At 47.3% G+C, this 23,628-nt stretch overlaps 1 protein-coding gene across 4 annotated transcripts in view; it reads left to right on the forward strand.

Annotated features, from left to right (window-relative positions):
- Nucleotides 1-23,628, forward strand: part of LOC309351967 (endonuclease domain-containing 1 protein-like) — a 198,566-nt gene that overhangs the window by 13,715 nt on the left and 161,223 nt on the right. For 2 of the 4 annotated variants that reach the window (XR_014160984.1, XM_081880201.1), the window contains exon 2: nucleotides 19,235-20,005. The gene's annotated coding sequence lies outside the window, so the exon portion shown is untranslated. Of the gene's footprint in view, nucleotides 1-19,234; nucleotides 20,006-22,195; nucleotides 22,673-22,740; nucleotides 22,998-23,628 lie in introns of those variants that run through there. The other 2 variants (XR_014160985.1, XR_014160986.1) reach the window with 2 other exon arrangements.

Raw genomic sequence — 23,628 nt, forward strand, 5'->3', positions numbered from 1 at the left:
CAGACTCTTCTATGTGTCACAGACACATATATGTGAAGACCTGTGGTGCCGGGGCGAGCCTTGTTCTAGCGTGGGGTCCTGCAGAGATTGCAAAAGTGTTGTTTGCTTCGAACCGGAACGGATGCACATGGTGCTGCCATGTGAAGATCTGTGCCTCGATAAGAGGTTCACGGAGGTGGCCGACGCCATTTTTGCAAGGCTGTGGTGCGTGGGGATCTCGTATCTGCTGCATAAAAACTAGCTGATGGATGGCATCATCCTCTTGTTCCGGGATGCTTCTTGATCAGCGCAAGATATGTGGGCCGCCATAAATAAGGTTGAGAGGGAGGCAGCTGATCCCACAGCATGGGCCGATATGCTTCAGAAAGACGCGGGGAGTGTTCCTCTGGACACAAACATCATTTTGCACATGTTCACAGGGATGGTACCCAGACTGGTTTATGGAATCCTTCTTAGGGGGGAAGCTGTGCCCAAAAGCACCCTGCCTTTCATGGCATGCTTTTCAGAAACCAAGTACTGGGGTTGTGAAGAGGTTTGCCCTGCTGTGTTGTCTTCTTTTGTGGGAGAGAAAGAGAGAACAGATGCTGTGAAGAGGTTTCATTTTGCGGAGCTGCTTTCTAGATGGAAGGAAGCCCTGGTTTTGTTTCGTTTCTCTTGCATTAAAGTCAAAAGGGCATTTTTGTAAGGGGGGGCAGACGTTGCAGTCCCTGATTTATTCTCAGGCATTGTGTTGAGTTTGGGGCATTTGTTTTGTGGAATAACGGGAAGGTATGGATGCTTGGAAGGTGTTTGCTTCCATCATTCCTCCTCCAGAACAAGGACAATGTTTCTTGGCTCTGTGTTGGGCTGGAAAGTCCTTCGCAATTTAGGCTTCCCTTCACGTCTTTTGTGGGATACCTCGTAATTTATATAATAAAACAATATATATTAAAAAAATTCCAAGCGGGCAGCCTTGTTAGTCCGCTTCACGCACGCACAATGCAATATCTATCTGTTGCCGTTAGGGGGCCCTTGACACCTCCTTTCACGCGTAGCGAGGTTCACACGTGCACCTGAAATGAGGCAAACTGCTCTGGAACTGCGCGTATCAGCCTCCTCGGATTGGCTCCCTTTCTGCGCCTGCCTGTCCTGCGCCCCGCGAACGCGGGTTTGGCTGCCTGACGCGTAACATGAGGAATGTTGTTGTTATTGTTGTTGTTATTATCATTTTGTGAGGGGAGACTTTTGTGTGGGGAAAGTGTCGGACTTGTTTTCAGGCGCGTCTTGGGAAGGAGCGGCTTTCGCGTGTCTGAGGAGAGAACCGTGTCTCTTCCTCCGTGTGAATGTGTATGAGTCGCCTCAGGAGTTTGTTTTGACAGCCGGGCTTTTCCTCCCTCCCTCCCTCCCTCCCTCCCTCCCTCCTCGCTGTGACGTGACAAGCCCCGCCCACCCCGCTGCGCTCCCGGCCAACATGAACACGAACGCAGCTCCCGCTGCCAAGCAGCGGCTTCCGCCCTCAGCCTCCCAAACCCGGCCGGCGCCACCTCGCACTGACTGCGGCACTGCCGCCGGCGAGCCCGCCCACACACTCGCGGCCGCCTAATCGAAACCCTGCGCTCCTCCCTCCGCACTGTTGCCAACCAATCAGAGCCTAGCGCCGCTGCCTTGGAGCCACGCCCTCAGCTTCCCCCCTTCTCCCCCCCCTCCCTGGCGCTCTCCCCCGCGCGTGTGCTGATTGGCTTCTCCTCCTCAAGTACGTCTCTCGCTCTCCTCTCCTCCGCTCCCTCCCCTCCCTGCCTGCTTCTCCAGTGTTTGTTATGGTCCGGCCTCGTGCCGCCGGCTCATTTTGTCACGCGGCAGGGCCTCGCGCCGCCCTTGTCCCCGCCCCTTCTCGCTCGTTCGCTCCCTTCCCTCGTGCTAGCTCTCTCTACCCCCCCCCACCCCGAGCCTTGTGGCGACGAGGCTTCTGATTGGTCGAGAGGAAGGCGGGAGGGAAGGAGGGGAGCTAAAAAGCGTTTATGGCGTTTTACCTCAGACATCCTGGTCCTTGAATTTTATTGGATTTTATACTAAACGCGCGCGCGCGCACGTAGTTCTATTTATATTTATACATACACACACGTATATAGATTTACATACGTACATCTCTATGTATATCTCCATATATATATACCTATATATAATGTATATGTAGATATACATTTATAAATATATGTGTGTGTGGAGAGAGTCTGTATATCTACATATATAGCTATATTCCTATATATTCCTATATATAATATATATGTAGATATATGTAGACAATAATGGCACTGCCTGCTCTTGGGTTCATTCTTAGGGATGGACAAAACTCTGAAGAATAGAAATAATCCTCATGATTATGCATAAACGTTTAGTTACCATCAGTGGGCTCCTGTTGTCAGAATAATTTAACCCCAGTTTTATTCTCCCACAACAACAAAACCCTTTAAACTGCATGTTCAGTCGCTTCAACAGGCGGAAATGGCTGCTGTGGCTTTTGTCTCTGCCTCAAGGGAAGCTGCACCTGGCCAGTACCTGCCTGCCAGCTGTTTAAAGCAATATGGCCGAGAAGTTCCCTTAGCTACCGATTGGACCACCCCACCCTCATCTTGAGGAAATGTTGTGTTATTTCAACACAATGGCTGCAGAAAGAAATGTTGCAGCGCTAGCTGTGGGAGTGGAGCCCATTGATCCCTGAACTCTAGCAACTCGTAATATAAATATAATAATAATAATAATAATAGTACAGTGGTGCCCCACAAGACGAATGCCTCGCAAGACGAAAAACGCGCTAGACGAAAGAGTTTTCCGTTTTTTGAGGTGCTTCGCAAGACGAATTCCCCTATGGCCTTGCGAGTTTGTTTCCTTTTTCTTAAAGCCGCTAAGCCTCTAATAGCCGCTAAGCCGCTAATAGCCGTGCTTCGCAAGACGAAAAAACCGCAAGACGAAGAGACTCGCGGAACGGATTAATTTCGTCTTGCGAGGCACCACTGTATTGTGTGCAGCATTTGTTATGGCAAGAACAAATTGCTGCCTTTGTGAATAGAGCAGGGATCGTGGAAACTGCCCTTACATGTACTGTTTATTAGGACTATAGTTCCCATCGTCCATGGCCATTGGCCATGGTGTCTGGGGCTGATGGGAATTGGAGTCCAGCAACCTCCGCTCACACCCTGATACAGCCCAAGGGCCGTGTTGCTGCCTGGGCTACCTCCTGGGGGCCACATGCCAATGATAGGTCAGGGCCAGAGCCACAAGTGGGTGGGAGCAGCTGAGGCAACATTGATGCTTGCAGAGAATTCTTACTACTCTGAGTTAAATCTATATACCGCCCGTTGTCCAGAGAAGATCACAGGGCGGTTTTACGGCGGCAAAATGCAAAATGCAAACCCCCAAATGCATATCATAATCTCGACAACAACCGATAACTGCCTCGCTCCCCACAAACTCAATTAAAAAGGCCATAGATGGTTTAATCAGCCAAAGGCCTGGCTATCGAGTTACTGCATAACAGAAGTGTCCTTTCTGAATCCCATCCCACACCCTTCTCTGTCTTCCATTCAGGCAAGCAGGAGGCATTATCAGATTTCAAGCAAAACAAAAGTACGCAAGCAAGGTGAGGCTGCAAGGGGATCTGTGCAGCCAAAGGCCCAGACTTGGTGCTTCACTAGGATTGCCACGTTTTGATCAGCTCGTGATCCTTTGCATTTAAGATTTTGCAGACTTCGTTTAGGGAATGTTAGTGTGTTTTTTCTCCATGCTGGGCTGAAGCATTGCTTTATTGTTTTACTGCTAAATACGCAGAAGCAGGAGGCCTGCCTTTTGGTCAGCAACCCCAGGACTGGATTCATTCTCAAGCTGGCTTTATAGCAGTTGCACCTTTGATGCTGTTGCCAGCATGAATCCCACTGGCTTGCAGTCTCCGTCTCGTATTTGAGTGGGCTATTGCTGGCCAGCCAGATTCCTTGCAGGAACCTCAGTAGATGTTGCCAAGATTATTAAAACAGCCACCACCAGCTAGCTCTGCCACCGCTGATTCGGCCCTGAAGGTTTCCATTATACATCCCCCCCCCACCCTTTTGCTTTTTTTTTGCGCGGCACCAAAATAGCCGACTGCAGGCTGGTGACTCATGAGAAAAACACCTGTTTGGTCACATTTGAGCAGAGCAAAACAATGCGGCAGGTAGGCAGGCGGGCAGCTGCGAAAAGGAGGATAGTGGGGTTTCTGCACAGAGGAGGAAATTTTGGAACGGAGGAAGCTTCTCTGTCTAGATCTGTATTTTCTGCACTGAGTCACAGTGGCTCTCCAAGGTTTCAGGGCTGGGAATGTTCCCAGGCTAACTTGGAGCTGCCATTAATTGAATCTGGGACCTTCTGAATGCAAGAAAGTTGCTCTGAACTATGGCGAGAGAGGTTCCAAACTCTGTCTTTTGCATCGTTGTTAAAGCTGCAGGAGTCTCTTAGGCATCTGTTCTGTGTTTGGCCACTGTCGTGTGAGGATATTTATTTGTTTAAAAGCATGCATAAGTGCCTCAATATTTTGAATATCTCTAAGCGGTTATAATCTGGACACTGGATGTTAGCTGCCTCTAAATCTCCAGATTCAGCAGGAGGCAAAATGACCATGGCTTGTCCCACCCAATGTTCGAAATTTCCCAGGCGCATTTTGCACCTGGTTATCAGCTATTGGGACCAAGTGAAAATGCCTGGGCCTGACACCATCTGGAGGTGCATGTTTTTGCATGGGTCTTGCCTGTTTTCACACACTAGGAACACACCCTGTAGAATCCTGTCCCTTATATTTTATCTGCACAATCAGAATGAATTTCTGGAAGCAAAAAGTCATGTAGAGAAATATGTTTGTTTACATTTGTTCTGCATTTGAAATCATTCTTCCTGTGCCCCTTTCCAAGGGAGGTGCAGAGGGTGGCGACATGAGAATGGGCCTTTTCAGTGGTGGCTCCCTGTTTATGGAACGCTGTTGCCGGTAAGGCACACCTTTCAGTAGCTGCTTTTAGGTGCTGGGCAAAAACATACCTGTTCACCCAGGTCTTTGGAACTTAATTTTAGCAGAGTATGGTGGAGTTGTATCTGCTATATCTGTGTACATCTATGTACCTTACTTACGTATTTTAGGTTGTGTTATTCTCTTTTTATATTTGCTTTTTAACGTTCCCTTTTTTTTGTAAGTTGCTTGTGAGTTTCATTTATTTTTGAAAGAAAGCAAATAGAATAATAAAATAATAGAACTGTACAGTTGGGGACTGCAAGAATCATCTAGTCCAACCCCTGCAATGCAGGAACATTTTGCCTAGTGCGAGAAAAGTCTTTCTTGAATAAGAACATTTTCAAAGGGCAAAAGGACAGGGACATAACAGATTCCCCCAGGAAGGGAATTTCACCACCTTGGCACCAGAAAAGGCGTTGCAACCAGTGTCTGGAAATGAGGATATACGAACCTCAGCTGATGCTACAGCTGCTTTGCCCCCGCTTTGCAATCCTAGGTGGTCTACTTGGAAGAAAGTCCCATTAAGTTCAATAGGACTTTCTCTTAGCCAGGCTAATGGGTATAGGATTGCAGCCTTAGCCATTTTCTCTTTTGAAGCAGCTGGCAGGCTTGCTAGCACACTAACTTTTCCAGCTATTTGTGGGCTGCCTATCGGATAAAATTATTGCAAGGCTATATTCTTCCTTTCCTAAAACACATTTCTGCTAGTAAAAAATAGTACCCTTTTTTGATATCTGCCTTGCTGCTGCTTTCATTAATTTTATTGAATTGATGTTTTTTTTCTAATGTAGGAAAATTATTTCTTTTTTGAACCCGAAATTCTGTCCACCTTTCCAAATAAGGGGAAGGGCATCCTGTTGTTATGGTGTCCCGAAGCACAGTTTGTACTGTACTGTTTTATGGAGCAGTTACGATCATGAATACAGAGGGTAAATTTAAAAGGCCCATGACAGATAGCGATTATGCCTTTGCTTTGTGGAAGTATGTAAAAAAATATCTATTATTCTCCTTATGCAAGAGATGCCTGTGGCTTCACAACAAGAGCTCAGGACGTGCCAAGTTTTCAGAAGTTTCAAATTCAAACTCCTTACTTTTAAAAAAACAAAAGTCAGAAGAATTCAAAAGGCATCTGAAAAGGAAATGGCTAATGCATCATTAATCCTACAATACACCGTAATTTGGCTTTTAGAACTTGAATAACTCTTGCTGATATTTTAACCCATGCCATACCAAGAACTGCCACTGAGATTAAATAAAATGCCTGTAACAGTACAAAATATGGTAATGAACTAAATTTTTGATTTGCTCATGATTGTACATCGAGATCTAGGGGCCATTTGGTGGGGAGGACAGACAAGAAATCCTATATACCATGCCATCTTTATCCTAGGTGCCAGAAAGCCAGCCTAGACTCTGAAAGATTCTCAAGTTCAGACTTGGGTGAGTCTCTAGGAGGAGGGAATTTCTCAGATGTGGGGCAATAATCCAGAATAACTTTCCATAGCAGGGATAGAGAACTGGATCCACCCGTGAGCGGAAGCAGACATCTGTCAATCACCCTCCAAAACCACCATCCAGCTGATTGGGGGTTACAACACCCCCCTTTGAAGTTGCTCCATCAGCGCCAATCAGCTGATTGACATGGGGAGTGTCAAAAGGAGCTTTTGCCTGCTAGAGGCTCCATGTCATATAGAGTTGGAAGGGACCCCTGGGTCATCTAGTCCAACCCCCTGTGATGCAGGAATCTCAGTTAAAGCATCCTTGACAGATGGCCATCCAACCTCTGCTTAAAAACTTCCAAGGAAGGAGAGCCCACAACGCCCCCATGGAGACTCTTGAACAGCTCTTACTGTCAGAAAGTTTTTCCTGATGTTTAGTCGGAATCTCCTTTCTTGTAACTTGAAGTCATTGTTTTGAGTCCCACCCTCCAGAGCAGGAGAAAACAAGCTGGCTCCATCCTCCATGTGACAGCCCTCGAGATATTTGAAGATGGTTATCATATCTCCTCCCGGTCTCCTCTTTTTCAGGCTAATGTTGTTATGTTTTACTAGCTTGCATGGTTTTATGTTTATTATTAACACCATATTTTCTTTCATTTTTCTTTCATTCTCCTTTTCGGCACCCAAAATCAGGTTTACCCAATTCCCCCTCACCCTGGCGTAGCTATTCTGCCTTTGACAAGTGTGTGGCAGGCAGAAATCCAGCAGGTGAAGTTTCGCTTGCCGCTCAGAGGCACCAGAGTCCCTGTAAAAAGACAAGCGAAATGTAAACAACCCTAATCCAAATCCAGGGAATTGTGCTGCTCCTGCTCATATATTTCAGGGTTGCTCTCTGTTTCGGGCACGCATTGAATAGCTGCACGGCAGTCAGAAACTTAACAGATGCAGCTTTTTAATTCCTTCCTCCTTGTGGGGGGAGGGGAAAGCTTCCACGGTGGATTTCTGCCTGTTATACAGCTGTTGGAAAATGCAGCGCCTCACCCAGCGTGGAAAAGAAAAGCTGAAATTACTCTACGTAGTGCCTTTCCTCTGCAAAATTCACAGAAGGAAGGGAAGAAGCGCAGAAGCCCCAACTGGGAGAGCTGAGAGAGAACACAGCCTTTGAGATCACTGGGAGGGGAATTTACCTACTAGGAACGAACCGTTCTGCGTTTCTTCCTGTGCGGTATATACGGGGTGCGGGGGAAGGAAGGGTGTGTGCATTCCCTTGGTAGATGGAAACCACCGACTTCTGATGTGTATTTCCTGGTGTTAATGGCCATAGACAGGGACCTTGGCTTATTGCACATCAGAACGCAAGAATCCCAGAGAAGGAAAGCCCAGTTCTCTCAAACAGTGGAGGCTGCTCCATTAAGAATGCAAGGGCGTAAGAAGAAGGCTGCAGGATCAGGCCAGTGGCCAAGCAGGTCCCTGTGAGAAACCAGCAAGTAGGATTTGAGCACTCTCCCTTCCAGTGGTTTCCAGCAACTGGGGGGGGGGGAGAGAGAAAAAAAAGGCAATACCCAAATATAAGCTGCTCCCTTAAAATAAGGTTACAGGCTGAAAATCACTGCGATTGGTAGAATTGTAACTCCGGGCCAGTTTAAGCCTTTGATCTTGCAAGCTCGCAAAAGTTAAAATCGCAAATCGCTATTCAGTTGCTGCAATTCCGATGACCCCCACCTTCCTACAGTTCCTCCTCACCCAGTTCTGTCCCAAGCAATGTGAGGCACCTTCATCTTGTCGGACTTTCCTCTACCCTCTTCATACCTCTTTCGATTTGGGGAGACCGGGGGGAGAAGAGCTGCCTGTCGCAGGAGGGGGGGCACCCTGGATTCTTCACCAGCCTGACTCATCTCTGCCTCTCCTCTCCGGCCTCCTCTCCTGCCTCTGATTCTGGGCTGCTCTCTGCCACAGCCTCTTTCTGCTCACTAAGCCCTGTTGCCTCTTCAGCTTCTGACACCTCCTTCCCGCAGTCTTCTCCATCTTCTCCCTCTGACCGCTCATTGTTGTTCCACCACCAGTCCCCGGGCTCTGAGCCTTCTTCCCTTGGAGGTCCCCCAACTGGTTCCTCCCACCATTCCTCTGCGTCCGACCAGCCCACGACACCCAGTAGCCTCTAATCACTGCAAGTTACTTTCTGCATGGCTTTTCCTGTTGTGTGGTGAGCCTCCCCAGTCGCCCCACCCAGCGGTGTGGCCTGGGGACTTTCGTGACGGGGGGGGGGGGAGTCATGCGACGAGCATGATCCCCACGGCAACCGTGATGTGTGTTCCTGCCAGTGATGGCGTGGGAAGGAATGCGTCAGTCATCGGGGATGGATGTGCTTGCATGGTGTTAGGCAGCTACGTTATGCCATCCTGTGGGTGGCACCGCAACCCAAGGACGAAATGGTCTCCATTGTTTAGATAGCTGCTCTCCTGTTCTTGTAGCTCGTATTTTCTTCCCTTGATCTTTCAGATAGCTCTTTCTGATCAGGGCAGAACTATATGTTCGCTAAATTCATTTTCCTTTGTATTTACCCTTGTGTTTTTAAATAGCAGCTGTGGAATGCGTATGGGATTAACTCTTCCACACCTCCATGCCATGGTCTTATTGCCTCCTTCCTATACAGTGTATACAGGGACTTCTCGATCAGAAGGTCGGCAGTTTGAATCCCCGCAACGGGGTGAGCTCCGATTGCTCATTCCCAGCTCCTACCTACCTAGCAGTTCGAAAGCACGTCAAAGTGCAAGTAGATAAATAGGTACCGCACCGGCAGGAAGGTAAACGGTGTTTCCGTGTGCTGCTCTGGTTCTCCAGAAGTGGCTTAGTCATGCTGGCCACATGACCCGGAAGCTGTACACCGGCTTCCTCAGCCAATAAAGTGAGATGAGCGCTGCAACCCCAGAGTCAGTCACGACTGGACCTAATGGTCAGGGTTCCCTTTACCTTTACCTATACAGCAGCGTATACAACAAAACCACCACAAAAAGGTCCAGAATTATTAAGATCAGTGGCAGGCAATATTAAAGTAGTTGCATAGATCCGTCTACAGAAAAAAAGCTCTTGGAAGAGTTGAAAATAAAAAGCGAGGGTGTCTGCTGCATCTCTGCAGGAAGCATGTTCAGAGCACGGGACCAGCAACACTGAATGTCCACTAGGAGGCCAGTCCAGGAAGGAAGCATGTCTTCATGCAAATGGCAGGCTTGGGGGTGCTGGGAGATTTTCATGTAGACCACCATGTGGGTGAAAGGGTTAAATCCCCTTCACCTCTATCACAGCAGGTCCCGTTCCAGATCAGGACCCCTCACAGCTGCTATCTGAAAACAACAACAATAAACACAAAGGACGCCGTCTGCATTTATGTTTGGTTTGACCCTCACTGTTTCATTATTTTTTTAAGAGTCTCTTCGAACTGAGCATATAAGCAAGCCCATTGTCTCGTACCAGTAAGGACATTCATTAAAAACTTAGTTACTTAAAGAGCAAATTTCCAGTAACAACTGTAGTTGAGCAATAGGAGGAATTCCCATCGCTGTAGTCTGCGGGGCAGATTAGATGACCCTCTCTTGGGTTGAGGCACGCTGTGTCCCCTGGAAGGTTTGGCAGACGGGGCTGGCTTAGGACGGGGCTGGCTTAGACGGGGCTGTAAACTTCATAGCTATGCTATTCTCAGAGGCCCCCTAGCGCGGCTTTCTAGAACCCACCAAGAAATTAACAACATATGAATGCGCAGCCGAAGCACAATTTATTAAAGCAGATTGTGCATCGGTATTAAAAGCAAACAACGATGAAAAGTCAACAGAGCGACAGCTTCACTGCACTTGGCTCCGAAGCACAAGTCTTTCCGAAACAACCCTGTCTCCACTCCAACGGAAGAAGTGCGAATCTTGATTAGAAATTAGAATGGCGGGGAAGGAAGAAAGGAAGCATCTCTTTGGCTGGGCAAATAACAGAACGTGTGCCAAAACCAACAAGGGCGAAGAGATACAAAGATGAACAGGGCCCCTGAACCTTTAACGCTTGCATAGATTAGAAGAAGGACTTTTCGTGTGGTCCTCCTCTCCTCCCCATGTGTGTAGGAAACCTGCCAAAATTTTCTCTTCTGCGTGCTTACTGAAAGTAGAGGAGCTTCTGTTCTCCTTGGCGATTCATGTTTATCCATAACAAGCCTGGGGGTATACTTGCATCCAGTAATAATTATCTATCTATCTATCATCTATTTATCTATCTATGTCACCTGGTTGCCCCAGCCACCCTGGCCAGCTTCCAGCAAATTAAAACATATTCTTGAGAAGCCGTTGAGAGTTGTTGTTAATGCCTTTTAAAAATCCCCTTTGGCTAATAAAGAGCCATTCCTTCTCCTCTGACAGATGGGACCATGTTTTGCTCATTCATGCTTCTGTACCAGCAAGCATGGGTGCTGCAGTGTGCCAGGCATGGCACTGCCCTTGAAGTTGACTCCAAAGCTTCAGCTGGTGCTTCAGACCTTCTGAAGCAGGGATGGAGAACCTGTGGTCCTCTAGACCACAACTGGATCACCACTTCCCATCATTGCTGACCATTGGCCATGCTGACCAGGGGCTGGTAGACGTTGAGTGCTCAACAGCAGCACCCAGGTTCACTATCTCTGTTGTAAAGTGTAGACCGTTTCAGCTGTTACGGGACAGTTACATTGGTGGCCAGTTTGCTTCCAGTTCCAATTCAGGCTGCTGGTTTAAACCTTTTAAAAAAAGCTGGGATAGGTAATCTGTAGCCCTCCAGATGTTGGATTCCAGCTCCTCTCGGTCCCAGCCATCATGTTTTAAAGACTTGCGTGGCTTGGAAACTTCAACTCTTAAGGTAGTATTTCCCAACAGCTTGGGGCAGGGCTTTTATGTGACATCTCTGAAACGGGAATCTCTCTATCATGTATGATCTAGTTGAGATTCCTGCACTGCAGGGTCCCTTCCAACTCTACAATTCTATGAAGTAAACCCCTCTGAAATATGAAAGAAAAACATATTTAATGAAGTAAATAGAATCTGGCAATTAGGGTCAAAACCCAATGCACCACCATTTTACATAGTGACCACTATACATAAAATACTGCTTTTTCTAGAGCCTTATGAGTCAATAGCATTAAAAAGGATAGCAGCTTAATAACGTCCCCTGGGAAACCGATAATTTGCAGAGGACAGTTTCATATTTTTTGAAGCACATCCAGATTAAATACACCACTTTATGACAGCTAAATGGAAAGAGAACTGGCAGTCTGTTAATCTACAGCAACCATGGGTAGCCTTGGATGATGGGATGAGTCTTGTAAAAAGAAAAAGAAAAGAGAAACACTTTACAGCTTGCAGGCCAGAAGATTGCTGGAACACGTCCATTTATAGTAAGATGCAAGAGAAGATTTAATAACATTTGACTTTAAGCTTGTTAAAGACCAACTTGGTTTGGCTGCCAAGTTTATTAGTCTAATGGCAACAAAATTAATCACCAAACAGGAAAACAAAGGTCTTTTTGCAAAGTCCGGGCATTTATGCTCTGACCAAAGAGCTGTAGTGTTCGTGTATTGACCTAGGAACCAAAGTGTCTCTTTTGTGCTTTCAAGTCGGAATCTTTCCATTGGTTTTCTCTCTATACTAGTGTTGCACCAGTCTGTCATCACGCGGTCCCATTGGAGGATTTGTAGTTCCACATCACAAACCTGGATTTGCATAAAGTCAGAGGGCAGCTCCCATTGCAGGATCCGGAATGCCTTCGGAGTACCTTGGATATGAATGAGGTCAGGATGGGGTAGGCAAAGACAGCAGTGGCCATGGCGTGGGAGTGAGAAGGGAAAGACACTGGGGGGGGGGGGGGTTTCAAACAATGGGAGAGGTCTGAAAAGATTGGGAACAGAGGAACACTGAGGGATTATTATTATTAGGAAAAATGGTGGAGATGGGTACAACGCAGAAGCCAGCTCGGAAAAGCTAACACAGCAAAGCCTTTATCAAGTCCCCTATCACTGCATTCACACCTTAGTTTAAACCATCACGACCCACCCCCCCCCCCGCTCTCTCTACTCAAAACTTTCCTGTTGTTTAAAACCCCCCGCTTCCCCCACTTACTGTCACTGCTTTACTGAAACCTCTGCTGTTGCTTAAAACTGCGGCTTTTCTCCTCCATTGCTTCATAATAATAATAATAATAATAATAATAATAAAATTTATTTATACCCCACCCTCCCCAGCCAAGACAGGGCTCAGGGTGGCTAGCAACCAATAATAAAAACAAGTTGATTAGATACAACTTAAAAAAACAACATTAAAAAAACAACATTAGAATATTAAAATGCAGCCTCTTCACAGGAGGAGAAAGGAAAAAAGAAAGAGGGGGAGGGAATCAAATTGATTCTAAGCCAAAGGCCAGGTGGAACAACTCTGTCTTACAGGCCCTGCGGAAAGAAATCAGATCCCGCAGGGTCCTGGTCTCATGAGACAGAGCATTCCACCAGGCCGGAGCCAGTGTTGAAAAGGCCCTGGCCCTGGTTGAGGCCAATCTGACTTCCTTAGGGCCCGAGACCTCTAGGGTGTTTCTATTTATGGATCTTAACCCAAACCTCTGCCATTTTTTAAAGTTGTCTGTTTCCCTCTCTCACTGCCTCTCCACCTTTGCTTTACTCAAACCTTTCCCTCTTCCATTCCTCAGCTGCCTTATGCATGAGAGACAAGGTAAAGGTAATGGGATCCCTGACTGTTAGGTCCAGTCGTGACTGACTCTGGGGTTGCAGCGCTCATCTCGCTTTACTGGCCGAGGGAGCCGGCATACAGCTTCCGGGTCATGTGGCCAGCATGACGAAGCTGCTTCTGGCGAACCAGAGCAGCGCACAGAAACGCCGTTTACCTTCCCGCCGGAGCGTACCTATTTATCTACTTGCACTCTGACGTGCTTTCCAACTGCTAGGTTGGCAGGAGCAGGGACCGAGCAACTGGAGCTCACCCCGTCACGGGGATTTGAACCGCCGACCTTCTGATCGGCAAGTCTTAGGCTCTGCAAATACTGTTTCACTCCTGGTGCCGTCTGTTGTCTTCCACACAAAGATCCAGATTCAGTGCGATAATTTAGAACAGGTGTTTTGTTAGCAAGCAAACACCCACATTTGCAAAACATCCTTCACTGAACGTTCTCTATCTGAACAAGCTTACGGCGCATACGATTCCTGGTGGTGGTCTGTGCGTGAGGAAGGATTCAGGTAGAATTCTGGTCACTTAGTGGCTGAAGCATCAAGCGGCAACTTGCACATGTGTTTGTGGCATGATGGATATAATAACCCCACTAAGACAGAAGATGCATTGTACAGTTTTTCAGGGGAATCATTTCACATGTCCTGCTATAGGCATCAAGCGCTGAGAAATTGCATTAAGCTTAGATACGTGTGATTCGCTCGTCTACCAGTGTTTTCCAGGATTTTGGGTTCAGATGCTTTGGAAGCTCAGAAACCGAAAGGTCAGACGGCAAGAAGTCTGCATATGTGTAGTTCCTCTGCCATGCAGAACAGCATGATATACAAATATCAAGAATGGTAAAAGGTCATTGGCTTCCGGTATGAGCTTGTATCCTGAGCATCTCTCTCTCTCTCTCTCATCAGAGTAGATCTAAAAAAAACATCCAGTTTCTCAGAAAGAAAGAAAACACCCACACAGCTCTTTCATTTTTCCTGCCTTGCTGCAAAGAGTTCATCTTAGGCAGGGGTCAGCAAACTTTTTCAGTAAGGGGCCAGTCCACTGTCCCTCAGACCTTGTGGGGGGCTGGACTATATTTTTTGGGGGGGGAATGAACAAATTCCTATGCCCCACAAATAACCCAGAGATGCATTTTAAATAAAAGGACACATTCTACTCATCTAAAATCATGCTGATTCCTGGACTGTCCGTGGGCCGGATTAAAAAGGCGATTAGGCCGGATCCAGCCCCCGGGCCTTAGTTTGCCTACCCATGGTCTTAGCTGTCCATTTTTGTTTAGCAAAAAAGTGACCGCAAGGTGGGGAGGCAGGATAGAAGTTCAGGACGTGATGGAGGTTATGCATTATCGTGGTGAGAAAATGGAGAGGGCACGTACAAATTGTGGTAACCAAGCATCGGTATTTACTAGCCAGCTATGAAGTCCGCTCACAATATTACATGCATTTAGCCAGTATGTTAGAAACTCAGATTTATAAGCTAGGCACCAAACAGCACCTTAAACCTAGGTTATGGTTGCCGCAGCAGAATGTCTATTCACCAGGGGGTTGGACCAGATGACCCCTAGGGTCCTATCCAACTGTACAGTTCTAGGATTCTGTAAGACCTTGGGGGAACTACGATTCTGTGATCTCTGCTACGCTGCTTGACTGTAGCTGGCTCTTACAACTTGTCCCAGTATGCAAGAGGGAGAGAAACACAGTGGAAATGGAAATGGTATCAAATATAGACTAAGGCAGGGGCTTTTAAACTGTGGTCTGTAAATTTCATTTGGGTGGTTTGTGGAAAGGCTGCAGCTCCTTCGGAATATCTCTGTGCTTCACCCTGGAATTACTTTCCTTGGTGTGACGATGAAGGACTTAAGATGGCCAGCAAGGGGTCACCGATTTGCGCTGCAGTGCAGAAGCACAAAAAGTCTTTTGCACAAGACGGCTGGCTCGGTGGAGATGTCAAGTCGCCAGCCGGGTGCCCAAAAATCTCCACCTTGTTGCAATTTGACCCAGTAGCAACATGCACTCAGTGCCCGGGGAATTCCAAACACTTTATTTATCGTATGCACTTAGCGCGGTTGGACCTACTTCTCAGCAGATATGTGAAAGTTTAAGAAGTTGGAAGTTGCCCTATATAGTACTGCATTAGACAGTTGGTCCAACAAACTCAGTATTCTCTACACTGCCCACCAACAGTGCCACTTCCCTTAAAGCAGTGGCTCCCAATTGATGGTTCACCAACCGCAGGGGGTTTGCGTAACCCACCCAGGGGTTCCACAGCACCATTCACTAGAGAGCCAGTGTGGTGTAGTGGTTAAGAGCGGTGGACTCGTAATCTGGGGAACTGGGTTCGCTTCCCCGCTCCTCCACATGCAGCTGCTGGGTGACCTTGGGTTAGTCACACTTCTCTGAAGTCTCTCAGCCCCACTCACCTCACAGAGTGTTTGTTGTGGGGGAGGAAGGGAAAGGAGAATGTTAGCTGCTTTGAGACTCCTTAGGGTAGGGATAAAGCGGGATATCAAATCCAAACTCTTCTTCTTCTTTTTCCTCTTCTTCACATAACAAAAACTGCGATAAAGATACCAGAATTTTCAAAAGTAGGAGTTGCATGGCTTGGCTTTTGAAAAATAGGGAATCCACAGTAGAGCTGGACGATATATCGTCCAAACCTGGCTTGAAGTCCATATCGCCATAATCGGTTTCATAATTTTTGACCTGGCAATATATCGCGAATTATGATGTGTATGTGTCCTGTGCCAAAACCACGATGCAAGGAAAACCGCGAAGCAATCCAGTGCCTCTACCAAGGTCCATCCTTATTCCAGACATCGCGATGTATCGGTATATCGTGATGTTTCGCTGGTGATATATCACTATGTTGAAAACCAGGTACAGTGGACCTCAGGTTACATATGCTTCAGGTTACATACACTTCAGGTTACAGATGCTTCAGGTTACAGACTCCCCTATCCCAGAAATATTACCTCGGGTTAAGAACTTTGCTTAAGGATGAGAACAGAAATCGTGCTCCGGCAGCGCAGCAGCAGCAGGAGGCCCCATTAGCTAAAGTGGTGCTTCAGGTTAAGAACGGTTTCAGGTTAAGAATGGACCTCCGGAACAAATTAAGTACTTAACCCGAGGTGCCACTGTATCTCCGAGCCCTACTGTTCTCCTCCTCATAACTCCACCCTTATTTCACATATCGTGATGTACCGGTAGATCGGTGTCCTGGTGGAAGGACGTCAAATTTGGCAGAGCTGCAGTGCCAAGTAGCTATCACTAGGTGGACACAAAGACCGCAGTATAGCAGTGGTTGGTACAGCATTCTCTTATTTCCAAGCCCTCTGCTAACCACCCAAGTAGCCGAAGATACCGTTTGCTGCACTTGTGAAGACAGGGTGAGCCGGCTGTGATCACGTGTAATCAGTGGGGAATTTGGCCCCGTTAAAGTGTTGGTGCTGTTACTTATTTATCCCGTTTGTACCCTACATTTCCTCCCAAAAGAGCTCCGTTAAGAACATTTTTGCAAGTCAATCCATGCAACAAAGGATTGCCTTGTCCCTTACGAACTCTGCAGTCCCCTTCAGATGATATTCAGAGGCCCTTTTCTGGTTTCCTCCACAGCCGATTAGGTCCCATCTTGGAACTGTTTTGTTTCCCCCTCAGGGGTTTGGTGAGTCCTGCGAAGAAGGGCTGAAAGCACCTAGGTTTGCTTAGCCTGGAAGAGATTGGGGAACGGGGTGACAGGTGTTTTCAGATATCTGAAGAGCAGGGTGTGTTCTCCGACGCGCCTGAGAACCACTAAGTAGAAATATCAGGAAATCAGGTTTTTGGCTCAACATTAAGGAGGGACTGTCTAACAGTTAACAGAGCTCTGGGACCCCCTTTGCTGGAGATAGGAGAGGGTAGGTGTCAGAGATGCTGTAGCCCATGGGTAGGCAAACTAAGGTCCAGGGGCTGGATCCGGCCCAATTGCCTTCTCAATCTGGCCCATGGATGGTCCGGGAATCAGTGTGTTTTTACATGAGTAGAATGTGTCCTTTTATTTAAAATGCATCTCTGGGTTATTTGTGGGGCATTTGAATTCGTTCATTTTTTTCTCTCCAAAATATAGTCGGCCCCCCACAAGGTCTGAGGGACAGTGGACCCGGCCCCCTGCTGAAAAAGTTTGCTTACCCCTGCTGTAGCTAAACTTGGATCTGCAGCTCCTACACTGAGCAAGAGGGTGAACCGGTGTCCGACATTCCCCAGGGACCAGGCACGTTTTGTGACTGGCATGGGTTCAAACTGCAACCAACTGGATTGGCAGGTTGGTGACTGACATCTCCACCCAGCTGGCCCCTCCAGCTTTCTTAAGCAGGTCAGCAGAAGAGCTCATTTACGGCATCTTTATCCCACCTATTCCGCCAAGGTGTACATGGTTCACTCTCCTCCTCAGTTAATCCTTACAATGACCCGGTGAGGTAGGTTAAGAGACTGTGGCTAACTCCAAGCTCACCCACTGATCTTCATAACTGAGTGGGAATTCGAACTCAGATCTCCCAGGTTCTAGTCCAGCTCTCTAACCACTGCACCACATTAGCCCCCTAGAGTCCTCCTGCTATGGGGCAGCTGTATAAATCAAGTAGGAAAATAAATATGGGGAAAGCAACATGTCCCTTAGAGAAGGATCTGAAAATATTTTCCTTAATGTTACTTAGTCATAGGGGCAGGTTTGCAGTATGGCAGACATTCTTGTGGCTGCATTGTCCGTAATCGGTTTTGCTTATGAATCCATTGAATTAAAATGAGGTATGTACACCTCCCCCAAATGAATATTTACTTGTGCCGTTTTTTGTTTTAATGCTGTTAAGGGTTGGCAAAAGAATTCAAAGGCGAAGGAAAGGACTGCTCTCCTATGGAAGGGCTTCCCATTCAAAGTAGTGGCCAGATGTGTACAGTGAATGACAGTGAGCATCAGCAGTAGAAGGAAAGTGATAAGGTCTGCATGGAAATGGTTTTTATTGTGGGGTGGGGGAGACTGGAGGTTCCCCCTCTTTTCTACAACTTTGGCCACTTTTGGCTGAAAGTCTCATCTTACCCGTGTCCTTTGACGCTGGTAAAGGTAAAGGTACCCCTGACCAAGGTCCAGTCGCAGACGACTCTGGGGTTGCGGTGCTCATCTCGCTCTATAGGCCAAGGGAGCTGGCGTTTGTCCGCAGACAGCTTCCGGGTCATGTGGCCAGCATGACTAAGCCGCTTCTGGTGAACCAGAGCAGCACACAGAAACACCGTTTACCTTCCCGCCAGAGCGGTACCTATTTATCTACTTGCACTCTGACGTGCTTTCGAACTGCTAGGTTGGCAGGAGCAGGGACCGAGCAATGGGAGCTCATCCCATCGCGGGGATTCGGACCGCCAATCTTCTGATCGGCAAATCCTAGGCTCTGTGGTTTAACCCACAGCACCACCCGCGACCCTTGACGTTGGTAGAAGCCTTAAAATCTAGAAATGTCCTCTGCCTTCAGCATCCTTACGCAGAAGAACAGCTTTCCTCAGCCTCGCTGACTGAAGATGATGGAGCTCCCAGTCCAAAACATCTGGAGGGAACCAGCATAAGAAAGGCTGTCATAGAGTCACCAGCTGTGTCCATTTCAACCCCACAATTCCATGATTTCTGTTACACATTTTCCGGAGATCTCTTTGACCGTCTTAGGAACTTCAGTCTCAATGTCATCACTGTTGTTTTATTTCAAAGACCACAGGTTCCAGCCAATACCGCTGGACCGATGGCAGGTGCAGTCAAGCATCTGAGAAGCCACAGGTTTTTCAATGCCCCCCCCCCCCACTGTTTTATTTCTATATACCAGCCCACACCCAACCAGGTGCCTTATCATTAATTCTGGACTCCCAACATGACTATGCTGGTTGGGCCTGATGGGAGTTGTAGATCCAAAACATCTGTAGGGAGAGTCCCAGTAGTTTCCGGCGAGCTGTGATGGTTATTTTTAAGAGTGGTCTGCACATTTTAGACTGTGGTTCATGCGTGTGTTCCTTCGCGTATAATTGTGTCTGTCTCCCTTTCAGGTTCAGGGACTGCTCGGTTTGAGGTTCCCCTCACGTTGTTCTTCATTTGAACGTTCTGTCTCTTCGTGAGGAGGCATCAACAGCTCACGTCCGAGGGAAGGATTTCATCCCGGCAAGCGGAGAACCCCATAGTTGTTTCCTAGGCAACTACTCACAGAATCATTTCGAAGGCTAAAGACTGTTGCACAAAGCAAGAGGTTGTGCTAACATCTCCTTCCGTCTTCCCCTCCCATGAAGACCACTTCCACTATCCTTGTGTCGTTTCCAGCGGTGATGATGGGTCGCTCTTTTTATACTGGTCTGGAATGTAAGGGGATCTCTGCTGGATTTGGAAAATGGATTCCAGGTGATGGATGATTCCATAGCCACACCTGAACAATCCAATCCATCGATGCTCTGCTCCAAAAATTTTTAATGTCCAAGCTGAATGTTTTTGATGCAACGTGGGCCTGCTATATTTGTTGTCTACAGTAGGCCGAAGAGTCTCGTCTCTTCCTAATGAAACTCGCCCCCCGCTCCGTTGGACTTCTCTTGCTGTGGCTCAGGAGCAGAGACCCATGACTTCCACCTCCCATAGTGATGTGGCCTTCGCCGTGGGTAACTGATGCACAAGTGTGCCTTAAAAACACACAAATAAGTAACCGCTTTCAGCTCCTCAGAGAGACGGGCACTGTTTGGGGTGTGAGTACGCAATACCTCGGTCCACGACTGTTGAGGAGATTACATGTTGGAAGTCCCATCGTTTTCTGCCGTGGCGCAAACGAACCAAAGGTAGGCACTGAGATGGTTTTGTGCGCCGGGTGTGCAGGAATCGGGGGTTGATTTGAAGGGGAAGTCTTAGGCACAGTCAGGAGCCAGGTGGTCAATAAATTCACACTCCACTCTTCTTCCCGAAGGACACAAATAATAAGACATCTAGAAACAATGGCAGTGCAGATGTAGAGTGGGAAAGATCCTTGCTTAAAAGGCTTGCTGGATGAGGCCTTCAATAGGTTTCCAGTAGGTCATGGTAGCAAGGTAGGAGAACTGGGGGGAGGGCCACATCAGGCCACCAAAGTGGCCCTTTAGGGATTACATGGGTAGAAGCGTCTAAAAAGCCCAGGACACAAATTTTCACAGCCCTCTTATCAGTTGTGGCGGCTCAGTTACCAGAAGTACAGTGGTACCTCTGGCTGCAGATGGGATCCGTTCCAGCGGTCAGGTCGGATCCCGAGGTTTCCACAACCTGGGGACCGCTTCTGTGCATGCATAGGCCTCTTCTGCGCATGCGCGCATGGCGAAGCCTGGTAAAATACTTCCAGGTTTGTCACACGCACACTCCAAAGCTTACCTAACCAGAGGGTTACGTAAACGGAGGTACGACTGTAATGTATTTAGCGTTAACTCTGGAAGTGTATCCTTGATTCTGACCAAACAAAACCTCCTGACGTACGTTTTGCTCTAGGAAGATACCGAAAACCCTTCCGCTTTGGATGGAGTAGCCAGCCTTGCCCCACTGCTTCCCAGCTGCTGGGATTCTGGGTTCGGATTATTTTGCCCACTGGTTGCCCTTCATTCCTGCTGAAATCATTGGGACCAAAGTTGCAACTTGCTTATCTCATTGATTTTAGTGGGGCCAAAGCGCAGTGGATGTAACGTCACTCCAATCCATAGGTTTTTCAACCTTTTTGAGGCCACTGGCCCCTCGGTTCTGTAAACTCATCTCCAGTGGGGCCCCCCACTTTATAAAAAAAGCATTTTTCAGAAGAGCGGTTTGCATGACCCGCAGGAGAAGTTGACAACATAATAAAATCCAAGCAGTGACGATTTTTAATTGCACCTTTATTCAAAATCCAATTGAAGCAGTTTAGTTTAATTTGACAGAACGGATGGTATTGGTCCAGCTTTTCAAAGTCTGGCAGTCATTTGCATCTCCAGCATCCCCGCTTGCTTCTTAGTCCCACTCCCTGGGGGACAGCCCTGCCCACTTTGTGAACCAATGCTCTCCTAGACTTGGGTCTCCAGCTGTTTCCAGACTACAACTCCCAGCATCCCTAGCTAGCAAGACCAGTGGTCAGGGATGATGGGAATTGTAGTCTGAAAATAGCTGGAGACTGAAGTTTGGGAAACTGCTATAGTCCAATACATTCAAGGTCCTGCTTCAACCTATTTTGTCTGCCCGGACACTGAGGTCCAGTGCTGGGGCCTTCTGGTGGTTGCCTTGCTGCGAGAAGCCAAGTTACAGGGAACCAGGCAGAGGGCCTTCTTGGTAGTGGCACCCGCCCTGTGGAACGCCCTCCCACCAGATGTCAAAGAGAAGAACAACTACCAAACTTTTAGAAGACATCTGAAGGCAGCCCTGTTTAGGGAAGCTTTTAATATTTAATAGGTTTTTGTATTTTAGTGTTTAGTTGGAAGCCGCCCAGAGTGGCTGAGGAAACCCAGCCAGATGGGCGGGGTATAAATTATTATTATTATTGCAACTTGAAAATGGGAAGCGTGGAAGTAGAATGAATTATGAGAAAAAACAACAGCTAGAGATGTGCATTTATGGAATCCCTAGACTGGCGAAGGCCTAGAGAGCTTTCCCAACTGCTTGGCTGACTGCCAGTTCTGCTTTTCCTGGGTTTTGTTTTGTGCAACGTTTCCTGGTTTTGTTTCCTGGCCTTTTTGTTTCATTTATTCTTACGCAAGTATTGATTTCTGTGGAAAGGCAGCCGGTCCCTCTGAACGGTAACAACAAAGGCAATCATTCTGAATGCCGATTTTGACGCCTGTGACTCAGAATGTGATGTGCTGAGGGGCTATTTATTCACTTGCTAGTTTTCTGGGACAAATCTCAAACCGGTACGAGTCTCAGGTGTGCACACATTCCTCCTGCTGTCCAGGGAGAGAAAAGTCGCCGCTGTGTTGAAATATGCCGTGTTTATTTGAGCATGCTGTCTCCTTGATCACCCATTCGAAACCTCCTTTTCTTTCCAGGGACAGTTTGTTCTTATTTAAGAGTAAAGACAGAACTGCCTTGGGAGGTGGCTCAATAGTGCTGTCCCTGCCCTTCAAACAAACAAACACACACCTCTCTGCCCTGGGTTGTATTTAAACATGCAATATTGCGGGCTCTTAGCAACTTGAAGTGGAGAAAAAACATTGTGTCGGGGGCCTGTTGGCCAGCATCTGTGACATCACCAACACAGCCCTCCTCCATCTTTAGAGCAACTGTTTTTAGAATACTTGGGACTGTGTGCGCGTGTACTGTAAAGGATGAATATATATGTGTGTATAACTGAGGACAGTGGTACCTCGGGTTAAGAACTTAATTCGTTCTGGAGGTCTGTTCTTAACCTGAAACCATTCTTAACCTGAAGCACCACTTTAGCTAATGGGGCCTCCTGCTGCTGCCGCGCTGCTGGAGCATGATTTCTCTTCTCATCCTGAAGCAAAGTTCTTAACCCGAGGTAATATTTCTGGGTTAGCGGAGTCTGTAACCTGAAGCGTATGTAACCTGAAGCGTATGTAACCTAAGGTAGCATTGTATGTGAAGCCACCCCCCTTACTTCTGTAAAGGAGGAAGTGAAGCTGCTTCTCTTCCTTTCTGTTACTCTCTCTGCGCCACGTAACTGACCAGCACGGACATGTCTGAACTCGCTCCAAGCTCAGACTGCATGCTTGAAACTGCATTCTGTATTTTGCACCCAAGAGTATTCTACCTGTGTTTTCCTTGCTGCAGCATGGAACAATGCATAGACAGACCTTTGGGGTTTGTAAGTAAAGCTTTTTAAACTTACTTAACAGTGTGTGGTCTGTTCATTGCCAGGGGCTGTAAGCAAACCAAGCAGGATCTGAAAAAAATTCTAACAAGCTATATTCCATGCTATACTGCTGTTTAATTTTGAGAAAGTTTTTAAGTCTGCCGGAGGCTCTCTCCCACTGAAGGGTGTGCAAACCCCATTCTTTTGAATCTAGGTGCCTAGTCGATTTTTTAATATTAATTACCCACACATGGGTTAGATCTATTTTCCACCTCCACATAAACATGCGCCATGTTGCACAGCTAAGTCTCCTTGTCCAGCTGGGTGCTGCTTGCAAACAGGACCAATTATTCCGACACAAAAAGCCACAAAAACAGAAACCCCAAAGCCGCAATATGGCTCACTCACTGTGAAGAACCTTTCGCTTGCCATTAAGATGACACCTCTGGCTTAATACTAAAGTGATTTATTGCTCCGCTGCTTCTGAGCAGCTTTCCGACGGGAGACGAAAGCTTCTTGTTCTCTTCCCTTTCCTTTTTTAAAGAAGATATTAGATGGGCCCTTTTAAAAGGCAACAGAATGTGTATGTTGCAATGTGCAGTGTGTGTTTAATTTACGATCTCCTGCTTCTTGCGGCAGTTAAACAGTGTGAGAGGGTGGGGGAGA

This window comes from Podarcis erhardii, assembly GCF_964252035.2.
Source record: "Podarcis erhardii genome assembly, chromosome: 10".
NCBI lineage: Eukaryota > Metazoa > Chordata > Lepidosauria > Squamata > Lacertidae > Podarcis > Podarcis erhardii.